The sequence below is a fragment of the Rattus norvegicus genome, chromosome 8 (assembly GCF_036323735.1).
Source record: "Rattus norvegicus strain BN/NHsdMcwi chromosome 8, GRCr8, whole genome shotgun sequence".
Classification (NCBI taxonomy): domain Eukaryota; kingdom Metazoa; phylum Chordata; class Mammalia; order Rodentia; family Muridae; genus Rattus; species Rattus norvegicus.
In genome coordinates this window covers 52,415,755-52,439,210 of record NC_086026.1, presented here as the reverse complement: position 1 = coordinate 52,439,210, position 23,456 = coordinate 52,415,755, and the positions used below count along the sequence as shown (strand labels likewise).

Below are 23,456 nucleotides of genomic sequence, written 5' to 3'. Positions count from 1 at the left end.
CTCTTGATAGGCTCTGTGTCCTGCGGCATGACCCAGCTAGCATGTAGACTCTGCCCAATAAAGTTCAGCAAGGAAACCAACCTCGCCTGCCAGGGTATGCCACTTCCGTTGCGCCAAGCGGCAGAGCCAGATGGACCTCTGGCTCTTGTCCTTCTACATCGAGATACAGGAAATAAGACATGGGGGCTCACCCTGGTCCTGGAGTCAGGCTCCCCAGAAATAAAACACAGCCTCTGTTTTTCCTACAACTCAGTTTTCTATCCAGCCTTAAAATGCCAGAGGGGTAAACACTGGAGGAACTAGAGAGTCATTTCTGCTCCTTCTTGCCCTCACTGCCTGGCTGTCTGCAATGCTTAGCCACTTAGTCCTGAGGCTGTTGCCAAGGCCACAGACAGGGAGCAATGGATACCCAGCCTCAGTCCAAAGCACCAAGCATGGCTGCCAAAGGAGAAAGTCTTCACCCCCCAAAATGTGCATGGGTGCTTTTCCATCGGTGCTAGGCCTCAGCTCCCTTGGGAACTAGAGGCAGGAAGATCAGAAGTTCAGGGTCACCCTCAGCAAAATAGCAAAGTGATGGCTAGCCTGGGCTACATGAAATCCCACCTCAAATCCTCTGTCAAGAAAAAAAAAAACGTAGAGTGGAGAGCATGCACATCAGGGCGGCAGGGCCACCTCCAGAGAATGAGCCGGCTTGACTGGGTGAATAGGATGGGTGGGGCAGAGTTTTCAGGCAGAAGATAATTGACAAGATCAATGACTGTCATGATTTCCCCACCACAGCTGGCGCGTGTATAACACATTCATTGGCCTTTCACTGTATTCCAGGCACCAAATAAGAGGTGTTTTGCAAACATTACTTTTACTATGTCTGGGACCCTGATAAGTAGTTGGCATCACCCCCATTTTATAGGGGAGCAAACTGAGGCAGTCAGGGGCTGAGAGATTTCCCATGCATTACTCTCCACAGTACCCACAGATTAAAAGCTGTGCCAATGAGTCTCCTGGTCCTTGGTTCTGTCACCCCGATGCTCTGCCTGTCTTGCATAGGGTGGTTTCATAGAGAGGCATAGCCAGGTTGCCCTGTTGGCCAATTCCTACATACCTTAATTTTCTCACCCAAAGTTGAGAACAGTAACCAGGTCCACTTCTGGTCTTAAGAATGAATGCAAATCTATACAGTATTTAAGAGTCTCTGGCATACAGGACTCTGCCAATAGTCACCTGCCCTTCAATATGTTCTGATAAACAGGAAACTATTGTCTCCTTCTGTGCATGGCTTCTTGGCTGGATTTATACCAGATAGGTCAGTGCTTCTAGAAAGGTCATGCCTCTCCCCTCCCCTGTATCTGTCATCGTCTGGTCTAAGCCTCCCCAACTTTGGACAGGGAAGTAACAATAAATGCATGTGCTTTTGTAGAGCTGAATATTTGTCCTCCTTTGCCATCCATACTTGACGCTTTGGCCTAAGGCTGGTAACAGCTGTTTCATATTTACAGCCTAAGCAGCTCCTTCAGTACCAAGTAAACCAAGTAAAACCTTCCTTTTAAAGAGGCGCTGGGGTAGTGAGCAGCAGACGGAACGGGAGGCCCTGTCTGAGTTCTCCATTTTCTCTGGACAATCACAGGCACCACCAGAAAGTCTTTCTGCACTGAGAAGTTTGGGTTTAGCTGCTCAGGCCAGTCCTGCTGTTAACTTGAGGAAAGTGTTTCAGTCCTTTCCCTTACTCTCTATGCAAAAAAAAAAAAAAAAAATGCTCTCCTTGGAGATGTAAGTGGCCTTTTCTGTATAAAGATGCTGCAGGTGAGGCTACAAGGGGGACCAGCTATCTTGCGTCCTGTACAGACTCTTTGGAACAGAGGTCTTGAAAGAGAGCTAGGTTCGATTCTGAATTACCGAAAAAGTCAATACCATTCATTGAGCCTTTAGTTTCTAGCAGTTAAGGGGCTGTGCACTGTACAAGCAGTAGCTCATTAAAACCTCACACCTTTAATCCCAGCACTCAGACAGAGGCAGGCAAATCTCTTGAGTTCAAGGCTAGCAGCTTGGTCTACAGAGCGAGTTCCAAGACTGCCAGTGCTACACAGAGAGACCCTGTCTCAAAACAGACAAACAAACAAAAATCAAAGGAACATAAAAAGAAAAAAACCCTCACACTGGGCTAGGGTTATAGCTCGGTGGTAGAATGGTTGCCTTGTATGCACAAAACTACAGGCCTCAACATCACAAAACCAAACATAAACATGGGTAGCAACCCAGAGAAGTAGGGTTTTTTTTTTTTTTTGGTGTTTTTTTTTTGTTGTTGTTGTTTCATACTGATTCCCATTTTAAGATTGGGGAAAGTGAGTCTAGAAGAGAAAAAGTGACTGGCTCGCTTAGAGTCTGGTTTCCAGCCGGGTTCTACCTTATTTGAGATTGCTTCATCTTTACAACATGCAATGAGGCAAGCATTGTTGTTCCCATTATAGAGCTGGGGAAACTACAGCTCAGAGAGGTTCGGGAACTACCCTGTGAAGGACCTGGGGTGTCAGACAGGCTTGTCTGACTTTTCACCATGCCAGGCTGGTTTGAGAAAGAGAAGCAAGGGAAAGAGAAAGGAGGCTGTGATCGATACCTGATTGATTGGATCTTACCCAGAGCCCCTTACTTGCTGGCCCATACTTTTCCACATTTACAGAGCCTTCTCACTCCTATCAACTCCTGTAGACCTCTCCTGCCTGGGGCTTGCCAGTGAGGAAAGCAGAGATTGTATCTTAGGCTGGTGGAGAATTGCCAGGTGAAGGGCGGGGTGCAGAAGCATTCCCACCCAGAGAGGGTTCCCCTGGCCCTGGGAGCTACCACCTCCTTGGGCTGTGCGTGAGAAGGGTGCAGGGAGGAGAGCCATGTTTGCATGTTGTGCCTACAGGCCTGGGCAGGGCCTGGTTTTCTCTCTGCCCTGCGGCAGAGGGCTTCCTGGGAAGGCAGCCCTAGCATCTTTTAGAGAAATTCTCTAGGAATTACAGTTTAACTGGAGGTATTGTTATTTCTACCTTCCCCTGTAATGCCTGTGATGTGGGTGGCTTTGGGGACCATCTTCTGGGTTCCAGTGTTTGCTCAGTTTATACTAAGACCAGATCTGTTGGCAATCAGGCACCTCCATGGCCAGCCCCGAGGGAATGGGCAATGGAACACATCATCACTAGCTGCCCAGACGCAACACATTCCCACTGTCGCCTCTGTGGCACGTCCTCCTGTGCATGCACCAAGACCCGGCTAAAAAGCCACGTCCCCTTCCCTTCCTCCACCCAGAGCCAGCCTTTGCACCCCTTCCTCTTGATAATCTTCCCACGTGAGACCTGTTGCACGGTGTGATTTTTGTCATAATTCGCTGCTTAGTTCCATAAAGATTGCTTTACATTGTGTGTCCCTCTGCTTGATGGTTTACAGAGGACAGACCGTGTAAAAGCCAGGTATGGTGGCAAAACCCAGCACTTGGAGGCTGAGGCAAGAAGATTGCTGAGAGGCCAACCTAAGCTATGGAGTAACAAAAATAAGTGGGCAGGTGCATTGGCAAACACCTTTGATTCCAGCACTCAGGAGACAGAGCAGGCTGATCTCCAAGTTCAAAGCCAGAGTTACATAGTAAGGAAAAAGAGAGAGGGGGAGGGGAGGGGATGAGAGAGGAGGGAAGGGGGGAGGAGAGGAGAGGAGAGGAGAGGAGAGGAGAGGAGAGGAGAGGAGAGGAGAGGAGAGGAGAGGAGAGGTAGGAGACATAGTTCGGAGTCAGAAGTTCAAGGCCAACTTTAGCTATATAAGAAGTTGGAAACCAGTCTGGGATATACACCATCCCAAACAAAGGCAGAGGAAGAGAGAGAATATCAAACATTACTATTCTCACTGATAGATAAGGAAACAAGCATGGAATTCTAAAGTGACTTGCAATTGAGTGGCAGAGCGGAACTTAAAGCAGTCAACTTCACTTAGTGCCTACTGGTCACGGGCACTGGGCCCCTTATGCCATTCCAAGTTGTTCTGCCAACCATTCTTACCTTCACCATGGCAGCAGCCCTCTAGGATTCTGCTGCTTGTATCTGGCTTGGGTATGGAGAGACCTCTTCTCTCCCGTGGCACACCCTTGTTTAATAGGCAGCCTCGCCCCTGTCCTGGCATCTTCTGTCTACTCAATGGACTTGGTTACGTGGTCGGCCATAGTGAGCTAGTTCAGCCCTGCAAGATGACAGTTCAGCAGCCATAGGTCTGGCTGCATTAACAGCTCTATTCTCAAGAGCTATGCAACCAGCCTCACTAGCCTCAGTTTCCCCCTCTGCAAAATGGGAGAGAAAAACAACATTAAATATAATGAGATAGAATGGAGTATAAAGTATCTGGACAAAATAAATTCTCCTACCATTGAGTGTTGTTGTTGAGAGTTTCAAATTCTGCAGCGATATTGTTTTGAATGCACCCCAGCACACCAGCTTGCCTCCAGTTAGCCCTTTCTCCTCAGGCTTGCCCTAGCATAGCCCAGCCGACAGCTCTGCTCTGGCCTTCCCATCTGCTGCTCTTCTTCGGTCTCTTTACCTACGTCTTCCTAGAGCAATGAAGAGGAAGCTGTTGATACATGAGACACACGGGCATGCCTTGCTGCACCTGAGAGGGTGATTTTTTTTTGACATATTTACATAAATCGGTTGGTAAATGTCATTTTAGTTTTTCATGACCAAGAGAGCCTGTAGTTAAAGAAATACTAGCCAGAGGTCCAAGCCTGAAGAGGCAAGATGTTCAAGGACATATAGTAGTTCAGCTAAAATAGTAAGTTTGAGGCCACCCTGGGCTACTTAAAAAAACAAACAAACAAACAAACAAACAAACAACCTAAAAAGAAGCCAAGCAGTGGTGATAGACACTTTTAATCCCAGAACTCAGGAGGCAGAGGCAGGTAGATCTGAGTTTGTGGCCTGCCTGATCTACAGAGTGAGTTCCAGAACAGCCAGGGCTATACAGAGAAACCCTGTCTCAAAAAACAAAACAAAAACAAAAACAAAACACCACCACCACCACCACCACCACCACCACCAACAACAACAACAACAACAACAGCAGCAACAAAAAACAAACAGAAAATTGGGTTGGAGAGATGGCTCAGTGGTTAAGAGCACTGACTGCTGTTCCAGACGTCCTGAGTTCAATTCCCAGCAATCATGTGATGGCTCACAACCATCTGTAACAGAATTCCCTCTTCTGGTGTGCATGAAAACAGAGCATTCTATACAGTAAATAAGTAAGTCTTTTTTTAAAAAGCATAAGGCAGGGGTTGGGAAGACTGCAGAAAGTTGACCTCTGGCCGTCACATGTGAGCCATGGCACATGAGCACCTACACACATGCACACTGAATACATACATGCATGCTCACACCTGAGCACACATACGTACATGTACATGTGGAAAGTAAATATGTAACCAGACTTTTGCATACTTTGTGGGGTTCTGTTTTCTTCCACCTTTTTAACCCCCTAACACTAGATAGAGAAAAGGGATAGGAAAGGGGGGGGGCAAAATTATCTTTAGATTATTTCCTGCTGATTAGGGGCATTCCTTGGAGCAATTTTCATCTTCACTGTCAAGATATCTTATTTCTTCTTGTTTCTTCTTTGCACACGACTGCTTAACAAACCTCGGCCAACAGCAATCTATGTCGATCAACAACCAAGCCCACCTCTCAGGGACCCTAGGGCTTATATACACTCTGAAAAGTCCCCAGCATCACATAATCACTGAAACTGTCAGCGGCTGGCAAAACCACACCCCTGCTAGAGCATGAGACAAATTATAATCAGCTATCGTGGACAATCTGAAGGAGTCTCTACATCCCATAGCTGGTACTAAGACAAAGACATATCCCCCTGATATTTCTGTGTTTTTTTTTTTCAAAGAAACCAAAATTCTCTCTATATGAACACTTGTAGTACATTTGTTTAAATGATTCTTTTCAGAAAAGCTGGGTTGATTCTTTTCAGAAAACAGTGCTTTTGGGAGGAGGTAGGTAGAGGTCAGTTGGAATCAAAACATCAATAGGATTTGCTGATAGGAGTTACATATTAATCTCACTTTTCCTTACTGGATATTTGTGTTAGTGCGTGGTGTGTTTGTGTGTGTGTGTGTGTGTGTGTGTGTGTGTGTGTGTGTGTGCAGATACAAGCATACACGTACACATATAGAGACAAAGGACTACATTGTGCCTCCTGCTCTCTACCTTGTGTTTTGAGACTCACTGATTCTCTCTGGAGCTAGGCTAGTAGCCTGCCATCCTCCTGTCTCTAACCCTCTCTATCCCCACCACAGAGCTGGGATTGCCAGTGCATGTCACCATGCCTGGCTTTTAAACTGTGTGTGAGGACTTAAATGCAGATGCTCACGCTTGAGCTATAAGCACCCTTCCTCACCAAGTCATCTCCCTAGCCCCTGGTTTGTTTGTTTGTTTGTTTTTGAGACTATTTTGAGACTGGACTTTTTTTTTAAAGATTTATTTATTTATATGTTAGTACACTGTAGTTCTCTTCAGACACTTCAGAAGAGAGCAACCCATTACAGATGGCTGTGAGCCACCATGTGGTTGCTGGGAACTCAGGACCTCTGGAAGAGCAGTCAGTGCTCTTAACCGCTGAGCCATCTCTCCAGCCCAGAGACTGGACTATTTAAGTAGTCCAGATTGGCTTCAACTTTTCTATGTAACCAAAACTGGCCTTGAGCTCCTTATCCTCTAGACTCTACCTCGCAAGTGCCAGGACTTACGCGGTACATGCCGCTGTGCTCAGTTCCTAATAAGTTTGGAAATTTGGGCTCGGTAGGTAAGGGCACTTGCTAACAAGCCGTACAGTGTAAGTTTAATCCTTGGGAACCACAAGGCAGAAGGAGAACTTCTGAGGGTTGTTCTCTGGCTTCCGGATGTGTTGCATCTGGCATGAGTTACGTGATAATCTCACTTTTCCTTACTGGGTATTTGTGTACGTGTGTGCGTATGTGTATATGATATATGTACAGATATATGAGAACATGTTTCTGCACAGACAGGCAGTGCCCATCCAGTACCCACTCCATCCTGGGTTCTATGAATGAACGGCCGCCCTCTCCTCTTGTAGCTTTGCTATCTGTTGTCAAAGTCTTTTCTCCCTCAGATCCAAAAACTCGTTCCTTTTCCCAGGAAGGTGAGGTTGTTGGGCTTATGCAAACAGACACTCCAGTCAGCTCTGATAAATATTTCCCAACTCTATCACTTGCTTCTAGGCCCTGGAGCTGTTTGCGGAGGCACCCTAGCTCCTAGCCAAGTGGGTGCTGAGTGCTGGGCCCTGCCTCTAGAGGCCCCCGGGTGTGGATAGGACTCTGCCAACCCTGAGTGAGCTTGGTCCTCCAGCTAACGATCCCAAGTCAAAACGGAGCCCGTGTCTCCTGCTACCCTGGCCATTCAAATAAATGGAAGGAACATGATGGTGCTGCCCACAGGCTGGGGCGTGGGGTCATCCTTGACATCTGGTACTATGGTGTTTTGACGTTTTATAAACTACGAATACAAAGTTGGGCTGAAACTCCAACTCTAGGTAGGGCACAGGGTCACCCAGGTTCTTAGGGCTAACGTGGCGACAAGGTTGACACCCCCATCCTCAGTAGAGAGTCACAGAAATGCCTGTTGAGGCCCGGGGGGCTTTCTTCTTCCTGCCTTCTGCCCATGCCTTGTCCTGTTTCCCATTCCCAGTCTAAGATCTCACGACTCAGTGTGTGCTCTCTACAGTGAAAGGCAGGCGGGGGTGGGGGGGAAGGTGCATCTATATGCTTATGTGGGTAGAGGTCAAATGCAGGTCTCATTCCTCATACACTGTTCATTCTATTTACTTGTTTGTTTGAAACACGGTCTCTTTGGCTTGAACTTCACCAAAGCTTGGCTGGTTGGCCCTTGAGCCCTGGGATCCTCCTGCCTCGGCCTCCCCAGCCCTGGGGTAACAAGCAGATGCCAAGCTTTTAAACATGGGTTCTGAGGCTTAAACTTGTTTCTCCATGCTCGCACAGGCAGCACTTTACAGACTCTCTCCACATCTAATTGACAGTGTTGTTTGGCAAAATAACCCTACCCAAATTCCCCAAGAGAAAAATAGTATTGCTAGACATGAACCTTAAAGGCCTGGGACTGGGGGGTCTCCAGTCTGGCTAGCACAACACACAGACCCCACATCCACTGTGTCCCTGCCACAGCTCTTTCAGGCGTTTTCAGCTCACTGCATAAAAAAGGCAGCAAATATCAATGTGCAGGGCAAAGTGGGTTCTGTCCTGTCCTTTCCTTTCCTTTCTTTTTCTCTTCTTCCCTTCCTTTCTTTCCTTCTGTCATTGTTGATGTTGTCTTCTTCTTCTTCTTCTTCTTCTTCTTCTTCTTCTTCTTCTTCTTCTTCTTCTTCTTCTTCTTCTTCTTCTTCTTCTTCTTCTTCTTCTCCTCCTCCTCCTCCACCTCCTCCTCCTCCTCCTCCTCCTTCTCCTTCCCCTCCTCCTCCTCCTCCTCCTCCTCCTCCTCCTTCCCCTCCTCCTCCTCTTCCTCCTCCTCCTCCTCCTCCTCCTCTTCTTCCTCCTCCCCCCCTTTGGTGTTTTTTGAGATAGGGTTTTACTGTGTAGTCCTGGTGGTCTTGGAACTCACTCTGTAGACCAGGCTGGCCTTGAACCCATTGACTAGCTCTTCAGTATTTGAGGAGTCAACACCCCATAACCTTCCTGTACAAACATCCCGAATCCAGCAATCCATTCCATGATTCATGTTTCCTGTTGTTTTCCCTAGAGCAACACGTCCTTTCCCACTGAGAAAAAGAGAATTTAGTCCCGAGCTGAATGCTGGCAGTCATTCCTATGACCAGTGCACTGTGCGTACATTTAGGATACTTTCTTCATACAGTTGAAAGGAAAAAAAAGTCTTCTTTTTAATGGCACTTTAAAAAATATTCATGTATATGAATGATATGGTCTTTGTTCTTTTGTGCCCTTCTTTTTACATTTAAAATTATGACTGATAGTTTCTTAGCAGTCCGTAGTTGAGTTGTGACTTTTGTTAATGGCTATGTAATATTCTAACTGTTCTAATATAATTTTACCTTTTCTGTTCCCCCTATTAATAATTATTAAGTCGACCTCCATAAAAAGTTTGTTTGAAATTTTTGTAGCCATGCAGAGTTGAGGTTTGAGCGCCTCTAGCCTCCTTTATGTCTAGGTGTCTTCATGTACTGAGGCTTTAGTTTCCCAGTTGTTCCTTAAGTCTGTCATCCATAGTGTATAGAACAGTGTCCTCAGAAGAAACCCAGCGAGCTCAGAGCACGCTGTGACCACTGATCACCCATCAATCTAGTAACTCACTCATACCCTTTTTACCAAGAGGTAAGGTGTCTTTCCAATGCTCTGATGTCCATTCATGGCACTTATTAATAAGCCAGCAACTGGGTCTGTCCTTGAAGAGTCACCTGAACCACTCAGAATCCCATGATTCAGAGATTCTGTGTTACCCTAGCCTCTTATAAATATTGTTTGTTTGTTTGTTTATTAGGGTCTCACTGTGTAACTCTGGTTGGCCTGGAGTTTGTCATGGAGACCAGGCTGGCCTCAAACTCAAAGACATCCCCCTGCCTTAGCACCTCCTCGTATGGACCCCTCCCAGCATCTCCTGTATTAATCAGGTGGCATCATTGATGTGACATGCATTGCAGTCAGCTATTGCCTCTCAGTTATCTTATCTAACGAGGAACTGTTGTCTTAATATGTACAGTTAATTTCCATAATCTAAGTAAAGGGTGTCAACGTTTGCTTCTGTATGGTGTCTAGCGGCTAATTTCTTCCCATCCTAATTATAGTCGAGCTTTTAACTTTTCTTTGTCTTAATGTCTTTGTGCAAAATACCATTGGGTCCTGCTCCGCATGGAGCTTTGATGTGTCCATGCTTTACGGTCAACCACAAAGCTATAAACGTTCACTGAGCATCACTGGACACCATCTTGGGTGGTAGTGACCCATTAATCTTTGGCTTTCGTTTTGAGATAGGATCTCCCTGTTTAGCCATGGCTGGCCTGATACTCACTGTGCCTCCAACTTACAGCATTGTTCCAACTTTGCTTTTCAAGTGTTGGGATTATAAGCCATTGCCACCACATCCAGTTTAGTGGCCCATTGTTAATCTTGACCACTCTACCCTGACCTCCAATATCTATCTGTTTCCTTACGTGGGACCCCCTACATATAATGACTGTGGTTTGGCGTGACTTCTGAGTGATCTCCTAAGTGTGGATTCAAATTCTGGTCCTGCCACTTTCTAGGCTTGGAGAAATCACTTAGCCTCTGAGATCTGGTTTCCTATATTTGAGAATCATAGAAAGTATTTAGGGACTGGAAATGTAGCTCAGTGGTAGAACACTTGCCTTACATGCATGAAGCCCTTGCTTGAATTCCTAGGGCAGAGCAAAAAGGAGGGAAAAAAAGTACTTATTTACCCATTCCATTTAGTAAGTCAATTATAATGACGATGGGTCACCTGTGTGGCCAGTGTGCAAAATCAGTCTTCGTGTATATAGTTTTTGTGGCAATAGATTTAGGTGGAAAATGTTTTATAGACGCATAGCCCTTGAGGGAAATGCCCAGATCATCTCCCTTCATAGATAAGAAAACTAAGACCCAAACTGGGTATCTCGGGTGTGGTACTTTCTATCTATAATCTTAGTGTTCAGGAGGCAGAGGCAGAAGGACCATCAGACATTCTAAGGCTAGAAAGGAAGTTGAGGGTTTCTACCTGAAACTCAAGGTTTCTAAACAGAATTCCTCTTTGGGTGTTATAATGACACCTGTAAGTGAGAAGTTCCACACTTGGCCTTATGTGACTGCTTTCAGACACCATGCAGGTGCACCAAAAGTACACCAGACTGTCTTCAGTCTGTGTGTATAGAGTGTATATGAAACAAATGGATGTTGTGGTGAAACTTGGATCCCATTCCTGAGAACATCTCTCTCTTTATATGCAAATATTCAAAATCTGAGAAAGCTCTAAATCTAGTCGCAAGTGTTTTGTGTAAAGGATACCTGCTCGACCTGTACGCCCTGAAGGGAGTCTGTTTGTTGATTCATGTTCACTCAGCCTTTTGATAAGGAGTTGTGTGGTGTTCCCCAGTCTTGGAGAATTTTACTGTTGTTGTTTCGAGAGAGGGTTTCTTTGTGTTACAACCCTAGCTATCCTGGAACTTGCTCTGTAGACCTGGCTGGATCGAACTCACAGAGATCCACCTGCCTCTTGCTTCCAGAGTGCTGAGACTAAAGGCGTGAGCCTTGGAGGATTTAACTTAAAATGTAAGTGGTGGGCTTAAGGAAGCTTTGTTAGTTAAGCATTTGCCTTACTGAGAGTGAGGACTTCAATTTGATTCCCCAAGACATATAAGGAAGAAAGAAAAAAAAAACTAACCAACAAAACAACAAAAAACTGGGTGTATGGCGTGTACTTGCAATCCCCTTCCTGGGGAGGTGAAGGAAGGGAGATTTCCAGGGTTAGCCTACCTGGAAAGCTTCAGGCCAGACAAAGACCCAGTACCTTAGGGGTAACAGAAGTAGGCGGGTAGTTGTGTCACTCAACGCAGAGACGACGGAATAGAACCCCAGGCCAGGTACTTCTCACAATTCCAAACTTACACACAGTCTTAGACACAGTGGTAAGGCCCACAGGCGGTGGCATCCGTAATCTCAGAATTATGAGACGGAAATAGGGAGATCATGAGTTGGAGACCAGCCTTGGCTTCATAGTGAGATCCTGTTTCTTAAACTGTTGATAGCTGGTCTGGTTTGAAGTGGATGTTTTGGTCTTCCCAGCCCTTGGGAAATAACGGCTGGAGTAGAGGGATGCTAGAAGCAAACATACGGACAGCAGCAGAGGAAAGCATAGTGAAGAGGAAAGGGGCAGAGGTCCCAGGGAAGCAGATATCCAAGCTGCAGAGGAAAGGCGGTGTCTGGCTACCTGGCATACTGGCCAATACTGACCGAAGAAGCCCTCAGAATCCCTGAGGGGATGCTTGCTTTCCAAATGAGCTGGAATTACGACTTTGAGTCATTGGCTAAATTACCTTTCAGGTGCTCTTCAAGGGAATGTGGGGATGTGTATAATTTCTCTTAGCAAGATCTCTCTATTCAAACAAAACCCAATAAATAGCTCCCAGACTGAACAAGGCTTTGGGGCTTCAAGGGATAAATTTCAATAACTCGGAAAAGCTCCCTCGTTTAGGAAGATTTACCCGGAAAAGCCTAGGCATCTACATGGAGACCAATTTCTAAATCAGAGGCTGTAGATTCTGAACATAACCCTAGGAGGCTAGTCGGCTTCTTATTTTCGACAAATCTCTCCTCCCCGGGAATGTTGTTCGCCTCGACAGTGACTTCAGAATCACCATCCCTGGCAGCCTTTTCAGTCTCCTGGGAGTATTTTGAAAGGTAGCAGACGTGATAAGATTTGAGGGTGCGGTGTGATCTGTGGAGCATGGTGGAAACATACAAGCAGGTCTGCAGGTCACGCCTCAGATGTTGACTGCTCGGAGATGACAGATCCCGGATGTAGAGGGAGGGATAAGATGGCCGGTTCCCACTTATTGCTTTAAATGTGTTTGCAAGTGTGTGCGTTATCTACACGCACTGCTCGTCCAGGTGCATAGAGCTTTTGCGCATGCTAGGCAAGCACTCTACAGTCTGGGCTATGCCTCTCCACATTACGTCACAAATACATTAAAGGCTTGCTACTCGCTGTGCTGTCTTTCCTGTTTGTGCCTGCTGTTTGGCCTTTTACATACCCTAGTGGGTTCTAGCCTAGACCTGTGCAGTAAGGAGCAAGGCACCAGCTGCCTGTTTGCACACCTGAGCTCTCCTCAGACCCATCTGCTGCCACATCTTCCTTCCTGTATGCATGCTTTCCTTCAGAGTCCCGCCTGAGGTCTTTCACATACCACTAGCCTTTCTTCTCTGTGGCCCTTACCTGCTTCCAGCCCATAAGGCATCTGCATGGGATTGGAAAGAGCTCCCATTTCCCCTCTGACTCTGGACCCACTGCTTCCACCTCCCTCAAAGCCCTCCCTGCCTCCTCGGCTTATTAAACCCTTTCATACTTCAGAGTTACAAAGAAGGAGTTTCTGAGGGGTTGGGGATTTAGCTCAGTGGTAGAGCGCTTGCCTAGCAAACACAAAGCCCTGGGTTTGGTCCCCAGCTCCAAAAAAAAAAAAAAAAAAAAAAAAAAAAAAAAAGGAGTTTCTGAGAGCCATTCTTGTCTCAACTCCAAGTCCATGCTTCTACTTCCCCAACACCATTTCTTCTCTCCCTTCCTCCCTTTCTTCTTTCCTCCATCACTTCCTTTCCTCCTCTCTTCCTTCATATCTTATTGGGGGGAGAGGGATGTAAGAATATTTCATTATGTAGTTGAGGCTGGCCTCAAACTCTCCAGCCTCTGCCTCATGTGCTGGGATCGCAGGTGTGCACTAACACCACACCCAGCTTCCTTCCTTCCCTTTTGTCAGGCTGTCCTCCTCCCTGAGCTGCCGCCCATTCCGTGTGGCTCCATACCTATTTTTGATTGTGGCCATTGACTTTCTGGCTAATTTCAGAGCTCCCTGTGTATCTGTGTTCCTGTTAGTATACAGTAGGTGCTTCATAGATGTGTGGATTAAACTGCACCAGGAAGGGGCCCCTGATGGTGCAGGACTGCTCTGTGTTACTCGCCTGGCTCACGGAAGACTCCTCTCCTGCACTGCTGCAGGAGCACAGTCGGTGACATCACATTTTATTTTGACGCGGCAGGCATGTAGGAGGCAAGTCTGGGTATGGTGCTACAAGCCTGTTAACCCAGAACTTGGGGAAACAAGGCAGGGTGATCGTCATGAACTTGAGGCCTACAAGGGCTACATAGTGAGACCTACTCTCAAAAACAAAATAAACAGGGCTGAAGAGATGGCTCAGTGGTTAAGAGCACTGACTGCTCTTCCAGAGGTCCTGAGTTCAATTCCCAGCAACCACATGATGGCTCACAGCCATCTGTAATGAGATCCGATGCCCTCTTCTGGTGTGTCTGAAAACAGCTGCAGTGTACTCATATAAATAAAATAAATAAATTAAAAAAAAATGGAAGACAGTAAAACACCTTTACTACAAGGCTGTTCTAAAAGATGAAAATCACCAGGGAAACCCACTTATTTTTTTATCCAGTGCTCTGACCTTTTAGGACAAGCTTTGAAGTTACCACAAAATACCAAAGAAAATCCCACTCAGGTTTTTGGGGAACTTATTTTGAAACAGATTCTTAGCTCTCAAGCCAGGTTACCTTGGAACTCATGATAGCAGTCTCCCAGATGGACTGTGGACACAGTACCACCTAGCTGGGTTTTCACTTTCAGTAACCCAGACACATACACCTGTGAAGGTTCTAGGTTCCCTGAGACTATGCAGGGGAGAGACAATGGAACAAGCAGCTCAAGGGATAGTAAAAAAGAAAGGATGGAGGTCAAGGGTCCAACTGGTCTGTGTGACTGTGCCTGCCTAGTTGTGTGGCATTGGGCACGTTCCTAATGCTCTCTTAGCTTTAGTTAGCAAAGCTGTAAAAATATGAGGTGGTTTTGTGGGGAAGGGCGTTTGCTGTTGGTGATGAGCTGAATTTAACCCCTGGATCCCAGGTGGTGAGAAGAGAGGACCAACTCCTGTAAGCTGTTTTCTGACCTCCAAGTGCACTCCGTGATACTCACTAACATATGTGCATGTCTGCACACACACACACACACACACACACACACACAGACACACACACGTGCACACAGATACACACATACACACACATACACACATACCCACACTACACACACACACAGATACACACATACACACACATACACACACATACACATACATACGCACACACATGCACACACATGCACACAGATACACACATACACACACACATACACACATACCCACACTACACACACACAGATACACACATACACACATATACACACACATACACATACATACACACATATACACACACAGATACACACATACACACACATATACACACACATACACACACGTACACACACAGATACACACATACACACATATACACACACATACACATGTACACACACATACACATATATACACACATACACACACATACATACATACACACACATACACACACATACACACACACATACACACACATACACACACACATACACACACACAACTAACAAATAAGCACAATTAAAAAAAGTTAAAATCCATTTCCCTCATGAAATGTTTTTGATGAGACTCCGTGTTAAATTTTTTTGTGAGAATAATTTTCACTTTTGACAATGCTATTAGACTTCAAGGTGCTTGAAAGATAGTGTCGTCTTTCCCCAGCAGAGATAGCTATCCTGTGGAGTGCTTCACATTCATACATTGGTGCTACTCACCTACATGTACCCAGAAGGCAGGATACCTGCCCTGCCCCCGTCAGCTTCATATGGAACCCACTCCCACTCCACTCCACCCAGGCTAGCAACATCCACAGTAAGATGGAGAGGTGGCCTCTCTCTCTTTCCCTCTCTCCTTCCTCCCTCTCCTCTTCTCCTTCCCTCTCTTCTTCTTCCTCTTCTTCTTTTTCTTCTTCTTCCTCCTCCTCTTTCTCTTCCTCCTCCCTCTTCTTCTTCCTCTTCTACTTCCTCTTCTTCCTCCTTCCCCTCCTCCTTCTTCTTCCTCCTCCTCTTCTTTCTCTTCCTCCTCCCTCTTCTTCTTCCTCTTCTCCTTCCTCCTCCTCCTCTTCTTCTTCTTCTTTCTCCTCCTCCTCCTTCTCCTCCTCCCTCTTCTTCTTCCTCTTCTACTTCTTCTTCCTCTACTACTACTCCTCCTCCTTCTTATCTCTTCCTCATATTGCAAGAGGGAAAAACAAATATCACGCTCCAAAAGCTTAAATGTATTTCCAAGAGTCAAGGATGCAGCCCACTGGTCCCCTCACCCGCGCTGAACCTTATCCAAAGTTCTAATCCCTAACTGAGTGGAGTCTTTCCGTGACTGGGGCTGAACCTAGGTCGGGCTACTTTCAGTTATTACTGGAGCCAAGGGAGGCAGCAACACGAATGGCAGTATAGGCAGCAGAGCCACAGAGCACTTCTCATAGCAGGTCACTTCCCCTTTCTGGAGTCATATCTGTAAAGTAAACCATGGTGGTGTCTGTACTTCCTTCTGGCTCTGATAAAGAAGGAAGAGAAGCCATACTTCCCAAATACCCACCATGCACCTAGCACACCGCACTCAGATGCCTTAAAGAGTCTGTAACTCAGTGACTCCACACACAGTGAGTCAGGATTATGGAGAAGGACTTCGGAGTCAGACAGGCTTGGGCTGAAGTTGCAACGCCATTATCTGCCAGCAGTGTGACTTTAGACAAGTTTCTTAAGGCCACCAAGCCTCAGTCTTTTCATTTGTTAAATGGGTCCGGTAATAACAAAAACACGCTTACAAGTCCATTCCTGCTCTTTTCTATATGATAAACTTCTTAAGTAGTTTAGGTCCAGCATCTTTCCTTCCTTTTATGGAGGAATAATCTCGGTCTGAGAAAACACTGAAGCAGAGGGTGGTTCACACCTGCACTGCAGAGACAGAACTAGGAGGACTGAGTTGGAGATAGCCTGGGCTAAATAATGAGCCCCCGTGTCAAGAGGAAGAAAGGGAGTGAGGGAGGGGAAAAAGAAGATAAATGAAAGCAAAGGAGCTGGTTGTGGTGGCTCACGTGTGTAATTCCAGCACCGGGAAGGCTGAGGCGGGATAATTCCTTCCAATTCCAGGTTAGCCTGATCTACATAGAGAGGTCTTGTCTTAAGAAGGAGAAGGGAGACTGAGAGGAAGAACTTAGTTGTAGATGCTGGAAGCTCAGCCAGGAATGGCCACTGTCCCTGAGTCAGGTATCCTGGTTGGGTCAAAGTTTTCTGCTTGCTTCTTGTCTTCCCAGCTGCAATTGGAACGGCAAGTCCCTCCCATGGTAAGCAGCCTGTTCACTGTGACGACGTGCTGCATTCTGTACACTCACTCTCCCAGGAAGTGCCACGGAGCTAAGGAATAGTTCCCATAGCACTGTGTTCATCTTTTCCCGCCAGCTCACCTCTTACCTAATCTAGGGGCAAACAGCCTGCTGGGCTCCAGAGCCATCCGAAAGCTCCCTGCGGTACCTACCCCTCCTCAACTGAAGACTAAAACAACTGCTATCCTCTGGTCTATCAGGGTGGCCACCGGGAGAACCAGGAGTCTCTAGCGAAAAGGGGGTCAGAGAACCAGAGAGCATCCATGGATATAGTTTCCTACAGCGGTGTCCCAGGAGGCCATAAAGCAGCATCCTGCTCAAAACTGCCCATGCTCTGGACCACAGGAAACACCAGATAGAATGGGGCTTCTCTTAGAGCACAGTCCTCATTCCCTTTAGCACCAGCACTGCTAGGCCCTGTGTCCTGCTACCAAAGATTCAGGAAAATGAAAGAAAAGTCTCTTGCCCTTCTTGAGAAGACTGAAGCAGAACAAACAGAAAACACCAGGCTGTCCATCAGAAAGCTGCCTTGGTGGTGGTGGTGGTGGTGGTGGTGGTGGTGGTGGTGGTGGTGAGGAGGCTGGGGTGGAGGATGGGAGAGAGGATGGGGGCAGGACACGGGACACCACATCTGTTCATGGAGGACCTAGGGCCTAGGACGAAGCTCTTACTTGGTCGGTAGAGTGCTGGCTTAGTATTTGGGAAGCCCTGGACGCCATCTCCAAAGCCACATATGTTTGGAATGGTGGTCCACACTTGCAATCCCAGCACTTAGGAGGCACAAGTAGGAGAATCAGAAATTCAAAGCCATCCTCCATTACCTATCTAGTTTGAGGCCATCCTGGGATATATAAGACCCTGATTTCAAACAATAATAAAAAAAAACCCAAAAAACAGAAAGAAAAGACCATTGCCCACACTCGTCTGTTGCTTTGTTGTGTAGAAGCTTGCTTTTTCTCGGGGAGCTGACCCCTCGTTTGCAGTAGAGAAGGAGCGGCACAATCAAGCCAGTCTGTTGTAGTTGGATGAGGCTGTTTCTGCATGAACTTCCTGGAGGTGTCTAAATGGAGAGGAGCCTTGGATTCTGAGGGTGAAGCCAGGAACCCTGGAGAGAAAAGGTCTTCCCTGTAGAATCAGCTGTGTTGGGGGTATGGTTCGCGCTAGAACACTTTCCTGGAGTGTTTGAGGCTCAGTCCCAGCAACGTTCAAGAGAGAGAGAGAGAGAGAGAGAGAGAGAGAGAGAGAGAGAGAGAGAGAGAGAGAGAGAAAGAGATCACTTCAGCTGACACCCACCTGAATGGGGTGCCTTAAACCCTATTCACTGGAGGTGTATTACCTACCTGCCCCATTCCTCTACTTGGACTATATTTTTAGAATGTTTTCTTGAGATGCACCTTCGCCAGCTCTTAAGAGATAAGCTACAGAAACTCTGCCTCACTCCTCAGGAGAAACATAGAAGGGGGGTGGGGGGAGCACCACCTTGCCTGTAATTGAAGGCAGGTTGGGAGTTGTTCTGCTTTGAAAGGCGCCTTCTTGTGAAATGTTTTATGAAACACTTTCCACAAACGGGTTACACAACCAGAACAACAGCTTTGATCCTTCTCCTCACCAGTGATATATTTCATTAGTGCTGGACTGTTCCCCCCCCCCCGAGGGGTCATGGGACTGCGTCTTGCGGAGGGGGCCTAAAGAAAGGGACCCCAGCCCTACCATGCTCCTGTCCATCCGAGGAGGTGCAAGGCACAAGCACTGCTTTGCCCATCCCTCCTGATCCATCTCTGGGATGTTTCTATTTCTAGCCTTTTCTAGTAGGAGGGGTGATGAGGAGGGTCACACGGCCTTGAGATTTGGGGGTGTCTGGCTATGTATCCTTGTATCCACATCTGAAGGTCTCTGGGCTTCTGTGGCATGAGAGAATTCTACATTCTTCAGGCTGAGGAAGACACCAATGAGGCCAGGAAGGGGCTTCTACCTCCTCGGGAGGGGTGCCTTCCTTCTAGAACAAGACTACTGCTTTCTAAAATAGTAAAGTCAGGGAGTTCACTTGGATTAGAAAAGATAATCACTTACGATAGCTCTTCACCTCTCTGGTCACTGCCCAAGACTCATTACAATACCTTTGCACAGAGCCGTGGGTGGAGGAGATCCTACACCAGCAAACCATCTGCTAGGAGGATGGGATGCTCTGGGCCTGAGCCAGGGCAAGCGCATACTCTGGTCCCTGTCCCCAGGGATTAGCCATCCCAGATAGAGCGAGCGCATAGGGGCCTTTCCACTCAGGTGACAGGAACTGTCAACAAGGCCCTGGAGACCATCTTCATGGTGCTAAGCAGGCTGTGGGTTCAGTTGGGTTTTCACAAGTATGAGGGGGGAAACTGGGTCTTCGTCCAATTAGCCTGCGGTTCTCATCTTAGAAGTCAACGGGACCCAACACAAGTCTCTATCTCATCTCGCAGACCCACAGCCAACACCCAGTTGCCTGGAAAGGTTCCAGCCCTTTTCCACTCGACAGCTGTGAAAAGGGATTTTTTTGGATTAGCGAGGGCTTTATTTCTTAAATTCTTAGGTTTCTCGGCCCCTGAGAGTGTACAAAAAAAACCTGCTGGAGGCAGTACTTGTGTACCGGCCACTCCAGCCCCTCTCGCTGTCTGTTTTTGTTTTTGTTTTTATTTTATTTTGATTTTTTAAAACCAAGGGACACCTTGGCCCCACAAAGCTGAGATTCTAGAAGACGTAATCCCTGTGTCTTTTTGTTTGTTTGTTTTTCAGGACAGGGTTTCTCTGTGTAGCCGCAGCTCTCCTGGAACTCACTCTAGATCAGGCTGTCATTGAACTCGGATATGACTGTCTCTGCCTCCCTGCTGGGATTAAAGGCTTGCGTGCCATCACACCGGGCCTATTGCGTCTTTTTCATTTCCTTTTGTTTTTCATTTGTCCTCTTTGGGGGTTACACTCAGCACTTCTTACCCAGGAGGTGGGGGGGCGTGGGGAATTGTGAGAAAAATGAATGAATAAAAAGACTGATGAGTGAGAAAAAAAAAAAAAAACGAGACCAATTCATCTCCGAAAGAGTAACACAGGACATTCCCAAGAAGCCCCAGCCTGCACCTTAAGGAGGTCTTTACCATCAGGCGTTCTGTTTGCTGAACTGGGAGGTGGGCGTGGCCCCCTCCAGAGGAGTGTCAGTGCATCGATCTTTGAGGGAGATGAAAGGGTGCTTTTTCTTTTATGGTGGTGCTGGTTTCTGAACTTCAGCACAGCAGGAAGACCTGGCAGTGATCCTAACAGATAGCGCCCAGGTTGGAGGCAGAGCGCATGCTTCTGAGCTCTGTCATAGCCACACCCCCTTATCTCTCTCCACGGAGCATAATGAGCTTGGAAAGGAACCCAACACTTGCCTTCGAGCTGGAACCACGCCAGGCTGCCTGGGATGGTTCTACTGGTGTGATTTCTCGCCACGTTCTGTGATCTCCTCTATCCCCCGCTTCCCTCCATCCTGCCTCCATGAGCCTCTCTGGGATGGGGATGCCCGAGGGCAGCAAAAGAGTAGAAAGCAGAGAACAAAGAGATGTGACAGAAAGACTGGCCAAAGTGATTTTCGGAGCAGATTTGTTTTGGTGGAGGTGGTTTTGGAAGAAGAAGCCATTGATTATCTAGTTTTTAAAAACCTGCTCAATGGAATCTAGGTTGTGTAGACTATAAGATCTGTGGATGGAAGCCGGGTATCAATATTCCTGAGATAGATGGGCAGAGCTAAGGGGGCCTAGGGAGGGAACCCTAGAGACCAACCCATCTGCCCTGACTTCTGAACTCTTAGAGTTCTCTCCATTAACTTAGTGCTACCATTTCTTTTCCCTACTCCCCCTTGCTTCTCTCTCTCTGTGTGGGCAATGACTTGCAAAGTATCCTAGAAAAGCCAGCTTCTTACCAATCTATCCGTCTAGGGCTTCTCTGGGGTTTCTTGGTAATCACTGACCTACCAAGTCTACCATCTGTTCATGTGACTAGAGTTGGCTTTTTATCTCTTTAGAACCAGAGGGATAAAAACCACATATGAACATCTAACAGGTGGGGAGACCCCTATTGATCAAGATCACGTGGGAAGTTGGAGACTGAATTAGGATGAGGAACAGGGTCCACCTTGCTTACTGTCTTGTGTTTGACTTACTGCCTCCTCTGATCCACAGAGGGGAGCTTTGCCTTACTTTCAAACAGTAGATTTATTTGTTTTTAAAGGTTTACTTATTGGTGCACATCTGTATGTGTGCACATGTGTGTGCAGGTGCCCATGTAGGTCAGAAGAAGGCATTGGGTCCTCCGTAGCTGGAGTTGGAGGCTGTTTCTGAGCTATCTGATGTGAGTACTGGTCATCAGGAAGAGCAGCAAGTGCTCCTAACCAATGAGCTCCAGCCCTATTATTTATTGTCTTTTAATCAATTAATTTTCTTCGGGTTCCTACTGTTTAGCTCCTTCCTCTGTCAGCCAATGAGAATCCCCTCCTCGGTGATCAAAGTTCATTCTGTAGGGATTCAGCACAGGTTCAGGTGTTAATCTCAGTTTTTTATTTAGTTTAATTATTTATCTTTGTCACTTGTGTTTGGAGGGGGGTGGTCTCCTATGTGGCCCAGGCAATCCTTATACTGGAGACCTTCCTGGTCTCTGGTAATAGCATGCACCACCTTGTCTAGCTCCGAATCTCAACTTTTTGCTTGGGTCAGACAAATACCCAACGGGAAGGATTCCAAGCTACCAATGACATTCCCAGGACAGACCAAGACAATGGTTTATGCCAGAATCTTCTTGGTTCGGAATTTTATCTGTGGAGAAAACAACCAGCTGTCAGCTGGTCTATTTCGGAAGGTCCTGCCAAAGTCTTTCTCAAAGGGTGGTGTGGATTCTATATTCCTTGATATATTGTATGCTTTCAAAGTCACCTGGCTCCTCTCCCAGTGGACTTCCTAAATTTTTGCTAGAGAATAGTTGTTCTGGCGTAGGAGAGGGATGGGCACAGGACTTCCTGTCTTCCCCAGGGATTCCTGGGAAGCCCAGAAGTGGTGGTTCTTGGGTGTTTCATTGAAGGGTGGTAGAGACGGAAGAACTGGAAACCACCCAGGGTCCCTCAGGCTCTGGCACCAAAACCATGCAGACCCAGAGGGCCTCAGCAGATGCAGCTTAACACTGGGAAAAGGGATGAACGGACAGAGTCCCCCAACAGGCAGTTTCCAGGCTTCCAGGCCTCACGGATGGCAGTCCATGCATGGAAATAAAGAACAGACTCTGGAGATCAGTTAAAGGAGGTCACTTGTTTTTTCTTTCTCTCTTTTGAGGCAGAGAGTTTTAAAGATACTATTAGAAACAGAGTCATCTCATAAAGGAAATTCTGATACCCCAGTACAGTAGAAAAGAAAAGGATTTACAAACATTTATTCTAGCCAGCTTTCTTTCTTTCTTTCTTTCGTTTGTTGGTTAGTTGGTTGGTTTTGTGTGTGGCCCCGGCTGAGTTCAAATATGATCCCCCTGCCTTGCCCTCCCAGTTGCTGTGATCTGAGTACATGCATGCACTTAGCCGCTGAAGATAATTTTCTGGTTTGGGTTGTTTTGTTTGTTTCTGACAGGGTCATGTTATCCTCTAAGCTATTCTTCGATGAGAACAGCCATTATTGACATCAGAGCAGCTGTGACTGTTTGTAAGAGACCCCCAAAATCAGGCTTATTGACTGACATCCCCCCCCAGGAGGAGATGAGGATCATTAGAGCCTTACCTGAGGTTCATATCATTCTCTCCGTTCCTTCCCGTCAGTTGTGTGTAATTCTGACCCAATTGTGTGTGTGTGTGTGTGTGTGTGTGTGTACGTACACCACGGACAATTAACTGGAGGGCGTGTTCTATGCAGCTGTGGGAAAACCATTATCAGTCCTCAAAGAAGACTCTCCAGTATGGCTGCTCTGGGGTCCCCCGTGCTCCTGTGCGTGCCCCTTCTCCGGCTCCATAAGAAAGCCCATAAAACCCACTGTTTTCCCGGAGCATACTTTGGTTTGTCATTGTGGCATTATAAGGAGAAGGCAGACTTTTGTTACGTCTCCCTAAGGCAAGAACTTTCACAGGCCCTGAAACTCACCATGTAGCCCAGACTGGCCTTAAACTTCTAGTAGTCCTCCGTTCACAACCTCCCAAGAATTGACGTCACAAGAATGCACTACTATTCCTGGCTTAGCTTTCTTGCTTCAAAATTTGAAATTATATTTGTTTATGACTCATTCATCCATTCATGTGGAGAGAGAGAGAGAGAGAGAGAGAGAGAGAGAGAGAGAGGTGTGTGTGTGTGTGTGTGTGTGTGTGTGTGTGTGTATAGACATGTCATGGCACATACATGGAGGTCAGGTCAT

At 46.8% G+C, this 23,456-nt stretch overlaps 1 protein-coding gene across 2 annotated transcripts in view; it reads left to right on the top strand.

The window, feature by feature from the left end:
- Positions 1-23,456, top strand: part of Pou2f3 (POU class 2 homeobox 3) — an 82,394-nt gene that overhangs the window by 35,546 nt on the left and 23,392 nt on the right. The window lies entirely within an intron of this gene.